Here is a 13,838-nt window from a genome sequence, read left to right as displayed (position 1 = left end):
GTGCCTGAAGAGATACCCCAAGCGTTTGAGTATTCTGTTCAGAAATTCAATTGCTAGGTCATCCTTTGTACAGCTATAGAAACATTACATCCTGCTGATACTTACTAATAGCGTGATGATTCAGAGGAAACACCTGTTGGTATTGTTTTATGTTAAATCAAGTTATACCTGGCGGAGATGGCACTGTTAATTTTAAACGTCTCAGACAGTTTGTCATCCAAGATCATGCCAGCAAGAAGATCCTACTCAGAGCACGCAGGCCTAGTTAATCATTGGACATTAGTGCAAGAGAAAGCAGAGGTGAAAGCAAGCATTGAAGCTGTCTTGTGTACTCCATAGCTGGTTGTAGAGCTGACTGCCATGCTCTGAATACGATCACTGTCCCATCAGTTTTTCTTTCACCCTTGAGGAATCACAACGATCAACTAAAACGAACAGAAGAGATATATGTTGTGAGAATAAAGCCTCTGCACTGTAATTCAGAACTAAATAGCCTTCCATGATCTACTCCTGCAATGTATGGTCAGTTACTGCTCTGCTGTGATGACATGTGATCTTAAGTGTTTGGAAGGGAGTTTAATTAAAAAAAAATACTTCAGTGCATCTGGCAGTGGAAAAAAAATTAATTTTGTTTAATTTTTAATCAGACAGCCTGAGACAACCACTGAGCACTACTTGACAATTAGAATACTAATGAACTACACACTGGGTTAGCCTGTTTTTAAAGGACAGCAAGCAGTGTGCTCAGAGGTGAGGGATTCAATTTTGTTCCAGTCAAGTCTTCATGTGTTTACCTTCTCACTTGGTAAGAATTCAGGAAATGTTTGTCTTTTTTTTTTTTTTTAAATCCCACCCCACAACTAATTATTTTTCAAATGCAAAAAGCACAGTGTGTGGTAAGTGGCTTTCTTGAAAGCATTCTTGAAAGATATATAAACAACATAAAACATTAATCTTCGCTGTTTAGGGCACCATCAGTGTCTTAAGCATTTTCTTTTTGTTTGTTTGTTTTCATTCTTCTGCTAGCATATTTTCAACACTCCACCATTCTGCAACAGTTTGAAGTCTTTGGTTTTCATGCTTTCTGGAAATTAGATACTGTAGTCGTTATTCTAGAACACACTGTTTCACAAAAATTAGGCATGAAGAAAGAAAGAAATTGCCCATGCCTAAAGTGTTTATTTCTTATAACCTTTATAAGTAGCTATTTATAGCAAGGCTGAATATAGTAAGAAATGTTTAATGAATTCCGATGAGTTCTGAAACATAAATTAAGTAGCCTAACCATCCATAGTGGCCATGTCATACTGGCCTCCCTGTGAAATGGATATTTTATTGCCCCCTCTATGTCACATTGTCAAATGGAGTGATATAATTACACTCTAGCTGAGATGAAGGATTTCTGCTAGCACTTACTACATGCTCTCTTCCGGCCTTAAACATTAGCAGAGGCTGTGGCTGCCTGCACTCGGCTGTAATCCTTTCATTTGTCGTCATGGCAAGTGGCTGCTGAATTCTGAGCTCTGGCACTTCAGTGCAGCTTGGACCCAAAGCCTGGTGAGGGCAGATGTGGTTGCGAGGCAGCTGTCTGCTGAGGGTGGCAAAACAGCTTAGGGCTGCTGGCACCATTATGTGGTACAAGGTCCCCAAAAGCCAGGCCTGCTTCATTTCTTCCAGGTAGTAGAAGCTGGATTGAGGCTAAGCCATTTTCACTAGGAGGAGGGAGGCAGATGTTATCAAAAGTGGAGATATTGCCTGCACCATTTGCATCTTTCCAGCATCCAGAGCAACAAGCCTGACCCAAGGGCCTTCTGTTCTCTTTTCAATTAGGTCCTCATTTTCCCGTTGCTCCTCACAGCAGAAGTCAATTACCAGCACCTCAGACTTAGGAGTCAAAATTCAGTTCTTTCTACACTGCTAAACTCTACAGATTCCTGATTTACTCTATATGCCTACTGCCCTGCATGTGCAATGTCAGCTTGGTCCCACTTGAGCCCAGTCTCCTCCAGCTCTGAAGGCATTGCTATGGGATGCAGAGCTGTGCCTACATCTGGGAACACCATTTCCCCAGCCAATTGAAAAGGACACCAGTTAGGGATGGAAACATAAAACAAGCTGACATGTCTCATCTTAATGCAAGTTTACAGCTTTTGAGAAAAAAGGCGTGCCTGAAGTTTCAACAATGTGAGTAAACTTTGCTTCCAACACCTAGCAAACAAAAGGAACTCCAAAGAATCCAGGTCAAAGTGGGATCAAAACCAAGCTACTGTCAGTCTTTAAAGAGATGTTTGCTCACCGATTGTGAATGTGCTTATAATTCAGTGGATAGGGAAGTTTTCTTTTTTGTTTGTTTTAAATACTTAAATTTGATTCCTTTTGCAAGATTGTCTGAACTTTGCAAAAAGAGAATATCAGAAAAATCCATATCACCATTTGGACATTTTTTCCGTTATACAGTGCTGAACCAAAAAAAATTAAAAGCTAACTACACAGGAGAGACAGAATATTATCTAAATATAATAAGCAGTCTTTCAGAATATAGAATCATTTGATGATATATTGTAAATCAAACTCTGCCCCACTTCTACTGCCAGCACCAGCCAATGAAGCCCAGTGTTCTAAGAAATACTTAGTATGTAGTTCTAGGGAGCTATGATGTTTGAGTGAGAAATATTTGACTCATCAAGAAAGATGTTTTCCTAACTGTTACCACTTTTAAGTGCAAGAGTTTCTAGGTTTGGTTTTAATATGATAAACTGAGCACAAGGAATGAAATCATCCATAAGGATGGTGACTGTTGGTATTTGATATTTGCAATGTATTTCATTCAGCTGCTCTAGACATCGTTAATTGTTGACAAATAATCATAGATGTTATACAGATGTCTATATTATAGCTTGCTTTGTAAAACTGAAGCCATATTGTTGATCAGCAATAACATGGTTTAAACCTTTTGAACATCTTGCCTGGGATGCAAACAATCCAGTGGTGAAGGTAGGAGGTGAGGAATAAAGTAGTAGTTCTGGAGAATATCTAGTACTCCAAAGAAGGCGTGGAAATTCATGGACAACTGTAGAGGTTTCATTCAACTGAGATAAGGTGAGCATGAAGCCATGCTTTTTAAATAATGTAGGCTTATAAACAAAACTTACTGAAACGAGAATAAGAACTTCACTGTTCCCTTCAGTGTCTTGATTTTGTTCCTGCAAAAGTCCCTGCATGTAAAAGCCAGTATGTGACAAAGATGGAACCAGTGCATAAAAGGTGGAAAAGGAAGAGGTGTAGGAGCTAATTTCTCACATAAAGGCCATGTCTTTACTCATGGGAGAGGTAGCTGCTTGTCTGGTGCATGGGGCACAAAGTGGGAGCTGCAGCTTGTTCAGAAATGGGCAGAGCAGAGAGGTCTTGTCTCTGTGGCTCTTGCAGTGCTGAAGTGCAGCTATTTGCCCGAGACTGAAGTAGTAACGCTGGTAGTAGAGAGTGGGTCATGGCATGTTGGCATGTGCTGAGAGGCACAAAGCTCCCTGCGTGTTGGGCAGCACTCGCACCTCAGTGCTGGTTGCTTATTTGCTAGTGCATAAATCTTTGTACGTAATGAGCGGACAGCAAATTTACATTAGAAAGTGCAGCAATTCTGGATGATCTTCCTTAGTGCTTGTGGTCTAAGCAGGCACTCTGGCTTTGTTTATTTTTAATGAAGGTTTTATAGCATATTGAGATATAGTGCTGGACAAAGCAAGACAACAGAAGTAACACTTCTTTGTTTAGCAAGACAAGTCAGTCTCCACATTAGTAATAGAGTCTTTCCCCCTTTTCCTCCCTCTAACCTCTGTTTCCATGGCCATCAAAAGTTACAGTGAAAGTAATTGTATGCTCGTTACTGATCTGACCACTGAGCTGCTTTAAAATGTATTTGTACAGTTCTATCATTGTAATCTATTTTTCAGCCTTGGTGCACTATATGTATAGGAAAGGAAGATACTGATCAGTGTTAGCATTTCTTTGTTCGTGTACTCAACTCTTTTAGCAGCACATTTGACTAAATACTGTAGTTTTTAATAGCAGTGTGTATCTGCTGTGCTCATCAGAAGACATTAAGTAGAGAACTTTTTATTTCTTAAAAATTCCTAATCAGGGTGGAATAAGATATTGTTTTTGTGCTCAACATTTTGTGCTAATAGTGAATAGTATTAATCGAAGGTCAAATTCAGTTGCCCAGCTCTAGTTATAAGACAATCCTCTGAATGTGATTCACTTTCTTGGAAAAAAAGGATTTTAGTGCCTTGTATGCTATTAGTTTCAGGCTGGTGCTTAACAGAAATCTGCAGTATTCACAAAAAGCCAACATTAAAAAAGTTTACTCAAAGTACTGTCCTACTTTGAAGGTGATCAGCGTTGTTAAATGTCTCAAATTCTACTGTCATATACTGTCTCAAATTCATAGTCATATAACATGTCTATGATGTGTTACATTAGCTTCCGAAAATGCTTTTGGCAATCCATCAGAAAAGAACGCAGTAGATACAGTAGTGGAAAGTTTTCATACATGTACCGATGTACAAAATTAACTTATGTTTAAGTTACTACTTATTTTGTGTAAGTGATACTTTGCTTCTTTGGGGTTCTTAAATTAGCGTGTAAAGTAGTTCTATCCCCTCTGGAAGGGTTAGTGTATGTTATTGGTGCAAACATAAAAATTGGCCTATGATGAAATGCTTAATGTCTGTTGGAATACAGTTCTTTCATGTAAATAATATGTTGCAAGATGTTAACAGCAGAAAAAATCCATTATCTTTAGTTAAAATTGAACGGGCTTCTTTCACTTAGCAAATTTAATTGTGTTTATAATGACAAGCTTAACTAAAGCAAATTTATATGTAGAAGTAAAGGTTTCTCAATAAGTCTGAACAGACCTTGACTGTAAAGTGACCGATTTCCTCATTTTGTTCATTTCATTTGGATAAAAGGGGGGCATTCTTATAGCCATGTCTCTCTAATACGCTCTTTGAGGCATCAATAAGTTTATTATCTAAGCTAAACAAACTTGCCTCACTGAGCAGCAGAATACACTCAAAAATTCGTTTAAATATGTTAAACTAACAAAGTTACATAGTATGATAAGTCATATAAATATGTACGTAAGATCACATCTCCTACATAACTCACAGTAGCTTGAAGACTGAGCCAGCATTCTTTTGATATTGTGTTGGTTTAAGTTACTTGTCTTATTTCACTGATATATTTCAACATGCAGATTAGGAGCGACTATTTTAGGAGAATTATGAATGTATATAAAAAACTAACATCTGGAAAATGCACTTAAATGCCCATGTCATGAGCCCATAAAAATAATAGGCTAGACATAAAGGACCTGATAAGCAAACTCAAAACATTCACCAGCTCCTTTTGAGAAAAGTTCTGTGATGTTATTGGTAAATAAGAGAGGGTGATTCTTCATTGTTCAGAAAAATGAGCCAAGTTGAGCAAGGAGAATGAAATTGCAAATTTCAGGTAAGTCGAGCACATTTTCAGTGCAATCAGGTCTTGCATCCACAGATCCGTGCACTGAAATATAGCTGTTATCTTTACTGTGACCGAGGCAGCAATGTTAGTAGGTTTCAAGCACAGACAAGGACTATAAAAAAAAAAATGAATAGCAATTGGTAACAATTAGGAAAATGTACACGGAATACAAACTGAGTTGAATAGTTAGTCTGGTTGTGCTGTTTGATTAGTTTAAAATTGTTTGTGACACTTGGAGAGAGAACAAAAAAGCCCAGCAAAATCCCTCTGTCTGAGCTGCCTAGGAGCTAGAACTGTCTCGTGACCCTAAATGTGGTCGGATATTGAAGGGAGGAAGCATGGGGAGATTTTCAAGCTAGCTCCTCTCCTGTTGTCCTGCTTGTGAATATATAGCATCTTTCCAGCTTGGCTGTGTTTAACATAGAACATAGCATGGCTGGGAACTCAGGTTACCTCTGTTCTATGATCAGAATCCAGTTAATCAATTTAACTTTAAAATAAAACGTCCATTTCTTGGTCTCAGAGGGAAGCTCAGAGAAGATCCGTGTTGATTTCAGTTTTAAAAATTTCCATTGACAGCATCTAAGTTCAAAACTAAATTTAAGTAGGAGATGGGTCACATAGAAAAATCTCTAGTTCTGTAAACAAGCATTCTTAATAAACAAAAGCTGTTATGGGAAGGTTGTATATATTTGGGGATTACTCAGCATTTCAAAGTACACTTTTTATTCAAAAAGGTACCATACCGCACCATTTCTAGACTTGTTCTTTTTGTTCTTTGTGTATTTAGGCTTACTCTTGTTTAGTTTAATAGATAATGTTTTCACCATTTTCAGTTGCTCTAGATTAATATGGCAGTGGGAAAGTGCTGGACTCTTTCTAGTGTATATTTTTGTTTCCTTACGGTCCTGGTAGCATCTAAATGGCAATTGTACTCTGGAAAACAGCTATGAGGAACAGTTTTCTGGTAATTTATTAACAGCTTTGTAAACCAGTCTGTGATCACATCATCTTTGTTGTTCCTAATATATCTGTATCAAACACTAATTTCTAGCTTACTTTGTGGGGCTAGGGATAATTGAGGAAAAAAAAAACAACTTGTAGTGTGGTAACATAGCCTACTGGATGAAGAAGTAATGAATTTAGGATGTTTATGATGCAATTTTTTGCATTTATTCTCTAGAGTGGAATTGTATCTTAAGAGGTTTTGGGATTTTCAGTGATACAAGACATTTACTGAAGCTGACAGTGATTGAGAATGAAAGCTTTTTTTAAGACCAAAGATGGATTATAACCACTTCTCTATTTAAGTAAGTTGAATAAGAGTCTTTTTTTTAATGATGGCTTTTGCCATGTACGAAAACCCAGTTGTCCTCTTTTTAAAGATAAATAAATAATAAAACACCAGAATTCATTCATCAGAAGCAAAACATAAAGAAAAAAAAAAGTAGTGGTGCTTATTGAATACAATTTTTGGAAGGCAGCTTACCACTCAGACCAGAGGTGGGAGCTAAAAATAGCATGGGAATATCAGTGCTTTTGCAGCAGAGCATGTTCTGGTCTGATACTTAAGAAAAATGTCGAGTAGCAATTCTTTTACCTTAGGACTCTTGTGCTCTTCAGCAGGCGCATTTGAAGATGGGTGAATGATAGAATGTAATTATTTTGGGAGTCTCTGGAGGTTAGACTCTCCCTCTCATGTCTTCTGTGTAACTCATTTTTCCCTACCTTTCTACTTTTATCTCACAATATTTTGAGAGATACAGAATCCTGCTTGCCTGTGAAATACTCTTTGGTTGCTGCAATACAAAATAGCATGCCAGACCTCCACTGAATTAATCGAATTGGACATCTACCATGAACTTCAGGGAAAGAAGTCTTGAGGCTTAATAAGGAATGGTATTGTACCTCCCTGCTTCTTGGAAATGATTTCAGAACAATTTTAATGAAATAAAGAAGCTTTACGGAAGCATCTATCTCTGTCTAGAAACTCTGTTGGCTTTGGTACATATCAAGGGTTGAAGTTAAGAATTTCTCTATTGTCTGGTCAGGTCTTAGTTTTTATTTTTGCTTGCATGTATTTATAAGCTAAGCTACCATGGCTTTAAGCAAACAGTGCAGTTAATTAAAACATTGGGCAGAGCAGGTTTATTTGACTCCAATTCATCAGCACCCAGAGGTTGTGAACCTCAGCCTATTAGGTGTGCATTAATGATGTGAGTAATGGCACTTACTCCTGCCAGTTTTGCTCTGGAGGTTGACTTCCACAGCAACAGGTCATCATCAGGGAAAATTCTAGGGTAAAGCCTGTTAACAATCCCTGTTTCAAAACTGGAAATTCTGAGTCATGCGGAGATTCACCAGAACCAAACTAGAAAACACATTATTAGAAAGGGAATAGTGGATGGGGCATACATTTCATTAATCTAAAAGAGCAAAACTCAAATGTCTGTCTTTTCTCTATATGTGTTTCTGTTTGTTGTTTTTCCTACTATTGTTTTCAAAGATGCAAAGAGTGTTTGCTTGTGTTTGGGACTACCACATCCCTAAACCCACTCTTTTAGAACCAGAGTTGTTGAATCTGTGTCCAATCTACAACATGCAGATGGGAAGAGGAAGTTTTTGCAGAGGAAGTGTACACAGGTGACATGATGACCTTATAACAGGAGACAGTAGTTTATTGTCTTGGAAAACTGTCTTGAGAGAGACATAGAGAAGCCATCCTTGTGCCAAAAGTAGGATTGAACAGAATGCCATTTCTGTTTTATAGAACTGTGCTGGACCTATATCCTCCCTGGACAATCTATTCCAGCATTTCATCATTTTTCTCGATGTAATGTTTTTCCTAAAGTTTATCCAGTATCTTTCTGGCTGTTGTTTGAACCCATTATTACTCATTCTGTCCATCACTGATATGCAGAAGAGATTATTTTCATCCTTTTTTTTGTGTGTGTGTTTTGTGGATTAGGTTTTCCAGCTGTCTGATGATTCTAGTAAGGGGTTGATACCTAAAGGGGACCTACAGGGTAGCTGGGGAGGGACTCCTTGTGAGGGAATGCAGTGATAGGACAAGAGGTAATGGTTTTAAACTTAAAAAAAAAAAAATAAAAAAATGTAGATTTAGATTAGACATAAGGAAGAAAATCTTTCCTCTGAGGGTGGTGAACAACTGGAACAGGTTGCCCAAAGAAGCTGTGAATGCCCCGTCCCTGGAAGTGCCAAGGCCAGGTTGGATGGGGCTTTGAGCAACCTGGTCTGGTGGGAGGTGCCCCTGCTCATGGCGGGAGGGGGAAGGTGAGGGGTGTGTGTATTAAATTTAAGGTCTCTTCCAACTCAAAACCATTCTGTGTTCCAAAATGATTGTGCATGGTCAAGCATGCCATTCATAGCTTGGCAATAGCCCTCATTTAACCCTTCCCCAACTCCCCTCCTTTTTTTTTTTTTTTTTTTTTTTTTTTAATAGAACCATTCCTAACCAGCTCCTCCTTATTTGTAAATGAGAAATCACTGTTTCCCCACCTTGTCAAAACCTATTGGAATCCTTCTCCAGTGTGCCAACACATTTCAAATCCAAATTACTGTCAGGAATATTTTCTTCTATCTTTCATGTAGATTGTTAAGAGGGGCTCTGAAAAGGACTGGACCCTCAACAGACCACTCAATACATCTTTGTATTTGACAGTAAAACATTGGCTCTTGGGTACAATTATCTTATTTCTGTTTGCAAATTTCACCATGATTTACTGAAGTCTAGTTGTATTACAACTACTGTTCTACTAGTAAGGCTTATTAGCCATACATAAGAAGAAATTGGATTGTTGTGTTAGTTTATTCTCAACAAATCTATATTGATTGCTGCTTACATCTGTGTTATTGTGTAGCTGTTTGCTATAGTATTGCTTTTTCCAGATATTTTCTCAAATAGAAAGTTTGGCTTAAGTTGTCTGATTTCTCAGCTTCTTTTTCCTCCTGTTCCAAGCATTTGTCCTTTCATCCATCTACCATAAGATATCAGTGAAGCACTATCAATTCTATTAGTTTAACTGCTTTTCTTTATATAACTTAGTTGATATTTGTCAGGCCAACTAAATTTGAAAAATGTAATTAATAATCCTTATTCTTAGTTGAGCTCTAACTACTGTTGGTGGTATTAAATTTGCTCAACAACAGTAAATTTTCTTCATGAAGACTGCAAAAAGTCATTAAACACTTTGGTTTTCTCTGCATCCATCTATATTCTCTATGACTAGTTTGTTAGTGTCTTCTTTCTAGTTGTAAAAGCTGCTATCTTCTTTATTTATTTGCTTATTGCATAGGTAATTTGTTCTGTTTAATAGCTTGTATAGGTCCATTTTTTGGCTTCTTGTATTTAGAATCACATGGAAATCTCTGGGGAGGGAGATTGCTGTTTCCCAAGTGCATAATCAAGAGGACAAATTTCTGGAAGGCAGTGAGGTTTTGAAATAGAGCAAACAAGGAGACTGAGAGACTTACGAGACACGAAGGGAACAGGCAGACAGCAATGTCTCAGAGGTAACAGGGGCCAGGAGGAGGCTACGTTATTCAGCCAGCTAGAAAGGCTGTAATGGCTGCTGGATTAGAACACGAGTGAAGAGGAAAAACCTACTCTGTATGGACATGGTAGGAAGAAAGGAGCTTTATTTTCAAAGCTTTTTATTTCTTATTTGACCAATCTGAGACTTTGCTCTACTTCATGTTTAGAGATTGCAAGCACTTTGTTGTTCTGGAGTGTTTGCTTTAAGGGCGAGTTATGGGCAATTCCACTTCTTAAGTGTGCCTGACCTGGTCTCATGCTCAGCAATGATCACAGGGTTCCTTTGTTTCTTATGGTCATGTTTTCTGTCTTGACCTTTCCTCTTCTGCTGCAGCTGCTTGTGCCTCTCTTTTATGTTCTTCTTTAGTGCCCTGACCTAGTTGGTAAGCTTCTTTCCTGTGTTTGAGGTCAATGAGGAACTCATTATTAAGCGAAGCTAGTCTCTTAAAACACTTCTGTCCTTTTACATGGAGATGAATAGAATTTGTCCTTAGTATTACTTCTCTGCTCTGCTATTTTTTTATTCTTTTCTCCACATTGAGAACAGCAGCTATGCCTGATTTCAAGGATGAAGAGTCAGATTCTTCTATAGCATTCAGTCCCAACCTTCTCCAGGGTACATGCTCTTGATCTCCTGGCATCTGGTTGTAATATTATGTGGCCTTCAGATGATCCTAGCAACCAGGTTCTTCCCTGTGCAATTGCCAGGTTATTCTTTACTACTAGCTACTGTTCTGTAAAGCTCTTCAGTTTATTTGTTATAGGGGCCTGTGGTGGTTTTACTCAGCTGGACAGCCGAGCTCCACCACAACTGCTTTCTCACTCCCTCTCCTCAAAGAGAAAAGGGGAGAAAATACAGTGTACCACGGGGTCCATCCCCCAGGAGCAAACTGCTCCAGCACAGGTCCCCCACAGGCGGCAGCTCCCACAAGACCCCCTGCTCCTGCATGGGCTCCTCTCCATGGGCTGCAGCTCTGGCCCGGGGCCTGCTCCTGCGGGGGCTCTCCATGGGCCGCAGCCTCCTCCAGGCCACATCCACCTGCTCCACCATGTGATTCTCCATGAGCTATGGTGTGGAGATCCGCTCCATGTGGAACCCATGGGCTGCAGGGGGACAGCCTGCTCCACCAGGGGCCTCTCCACAGGCCGCAGGGGAACTGCTGCTCTGGCATCTCGAGTACCTTCTGCCTTCCTTCTGCACTGAACTTGGTGTTTGCAGGGTGTCTTCCTCTCTACGGTTTCTCATTCTTCTCTCCCAGCTGCAGTAGCTGTTTTTGTTGTCATTGTTTGTTTTTTGTTTGTTTGTTTGTTTTGGGGGGTGGGGTGTGTTGTTTTTTCTTTGGTTGTTTTTGTTTTGCTGTTCTTCAATCTGCTCTCACAAAGGCACAACCAACACCTCTCCCTGGCTCGGCTCTGGCCAGCAGTGGATCTCTTTTGGAGCTGGCTGGAGCTGGCTCTGATCTGACATGGGGCAGCTGCTGGGCTCTGCTCACAAAGGCCACCCCTGCAGCCCCCTTGCTACCAAAACCTTGCCACATAAACCTGATACATGGCCTTTGTATCCTCTGTAATCCCCATGAGCACAGATCTCTCTCTGATCTTATCTTTTAGCTCTCCTTTTGTCTTCCAAAAAGACTGTACCAGCAGGCATCATTGAATCAGACATCTTTACTGGAAGACGAATGTAGGTGTTTCTTCTTTCAAGTACAGTTCAAGGCTATGCCAAGGTATTCAGATTCCTAACTAGGCATGGCTCACAGCTGTAGGTAGACATAGAACAAATGGCTATGGTGGTACTGTATGTCCTCATTGATTTTCTGTATATTATAACCATTATTGACTGTTCTTTGTATCCCCACAGGAATTTCTTCTGTTTGTTGCTCAAATGAATCTGGATATGGAAAGTAGTAATAAGTCTGTGTTGCAAACTGGTGATTTTCCTATCTTTTCCACCTCCAAGTATTTTGAACATATAGTACTTTTATACTGAGTCCTAACTGCTTGTATTCTCAAAAAGAAAGAAACTTGGATAGAAGATAAGATCCAACTGTATCAGTGAAGAAGGACATAGAGGAGAAGGCTCCTACTTAAAGCAATCTATAATTAGACTATTAAGTTTTGAATCTGTATGTATAATCTTGAAAGAGAGCTGCCAACCACAGAAGAACATATTTAGACCTGGAAATGGATTATGTGATAAGGAACTTTAGCTCAATTATATATACAAGAGACTCAAGTAACACTTAAAAGGCTTTTACTGTGCAAATTTTTTGTATTGAAAACAGTTTGACTTCACTGTGATGAAGTGCAAGATTGTTTGGTACCTTACCAAAGATTTTAAGAGTACTCTTGATAAACTGAGGCAAAATTTGAAAAATGAGATAAAATATTCTACTGCTGTGCTGTTTTAAAGACATATAGTGTGTTAGCGGTAAAACTCATTGCAGGAAGACATTACAGCAGAGGTCAAAAGAGAATTACACTGTTGTAGGAATAATGGGAATGTTCACATTGGATAAATTCATTTTCTTGTGTCAGGACACAAAGCTTGAATGAATTTAATAAAAACCATCTGTATGGTTTTATTGTGTCCTCTGAATATCTGATGCCAGATGATGTCCAAGACAGAATATTTAGTTAGATGAAGCTTGGTTGATATCTGGAATTACAATCTATATTAGATATATATTTTATATTTCTACAAATGCACTGAGGAATTGGAAACTACATGTTTTGTCCCAGTCTAAAATTTTGCACAAATTTTAGTTTTCTGGTTCTTATTTTGCCTTTCATAAAAGATAGCTGTTCATGTAAAATCTAAAGAAAGAAATTAGCAGGAGTGAACATAAGTTGGCAAAGCCAAACATTTTCATGGTAAATTTTCATGTGGCTATGAAAATGATGGATTTCATGGATTATTTTCTTTAGCGTAAAAACTGTACTAATTGTAGCTTGCCATCGGTGTTAAACTAGGATTTTGAATTTAGCCTGTGGCAGTATAACAGGAATTTATGCCAACTTGTAGTGCTGTGCAGCTGCTGAAAATCTCCACTCTAGCAAGAACCTTGAAAACACATGAATGCAGAGCTTCAGCTCTGTCGATCTTTTTTGAAAAACATCGGAGCGTATTCTACTCCAATGTATGCCAACATAAACCTAGAATTGCTTCAGTGGTGACTGTTGGACAGTTTTCATCAATGTAAGTGAAATAGTGTTTTTGTTCATTCCAACAGGCATGGATTTATGGGGGAAGGAAAGGACTAAGAAGGCTAAACTGTCCAATTCGCATCAGGCAGCCCAGCGCATTCCCTTTAAACTGTGGCTGCATCTGTCCCTGAGTGACAAGGACCAGTGCAGTAAAACTGAAGTAAAGCAGAGATTATAACTACCCCAAAATAAGCTTTTGTTTAGGATGGTAGATGCAGACATTTGTGTAATACACACATTGCCTTTGTCCAAGTAGATGATATCAGTCGGTATTCCCTTGTCAACTGATGCATTCACTCCATCACAGAAGTGACTGCATCAGTTGACAAGGGAAGACTGACTGATGTCATCTACTCAGACTTCTGTAAGGCTTTTGACACAGTCCCACACAACTTCCTAATCTCTAATTGGAAAGATACAGATTTGAAGGATGGACCACCCAGTGAATAAGGAATTGGGTTGATGGCTGCACCCAGAGAGTAGTGGTTGATGGCTCTATTAGGTGGAGGCCAGTGATGAGCACTGTCTCTCAGGGGTCTGACTTGGGACTGGT

General features: G+C 39.0%; 1 protein-coding gene across 1 annotated transcript in view; it reads left to right on the top strand.

The window, feature by feature from the left end:
• EIPR1 (EARP complex and GARP complex interacting protein 1) overlaps positions 1–12,029 on the top strand; it is a 100,377-nt gene extending 88,348 nt beyond the window's left edge. The window contains exon 10 of the mRNA XM_084284330.1: positions 11,940–12,029. The gene's annotated coding sequence lies outside the window, so the exon portion shown is untranslated. The remainder of the gene's footprint in view (positions 1–11,939) is intronic.
• The last annotated feature ends 1,809 nt before the right edge of the window (positions 12,030–13,838 follow it).

The sequence above is a fragment of the Netta rufina genome (genome assembly GCF_964035555.1).
Source record: "Netta rufina genome assembly, chromosome: 3".
In the NCBI taxonomy this organism is placed as follows: Eukaryota; Metazoa; Chordata; class Aves; order Anseriformes; family Anatidae; genus Netta; species Netta rufina.
This window is presented reverse-complemented; position numbering and strand designations above follow the sequence as displayed.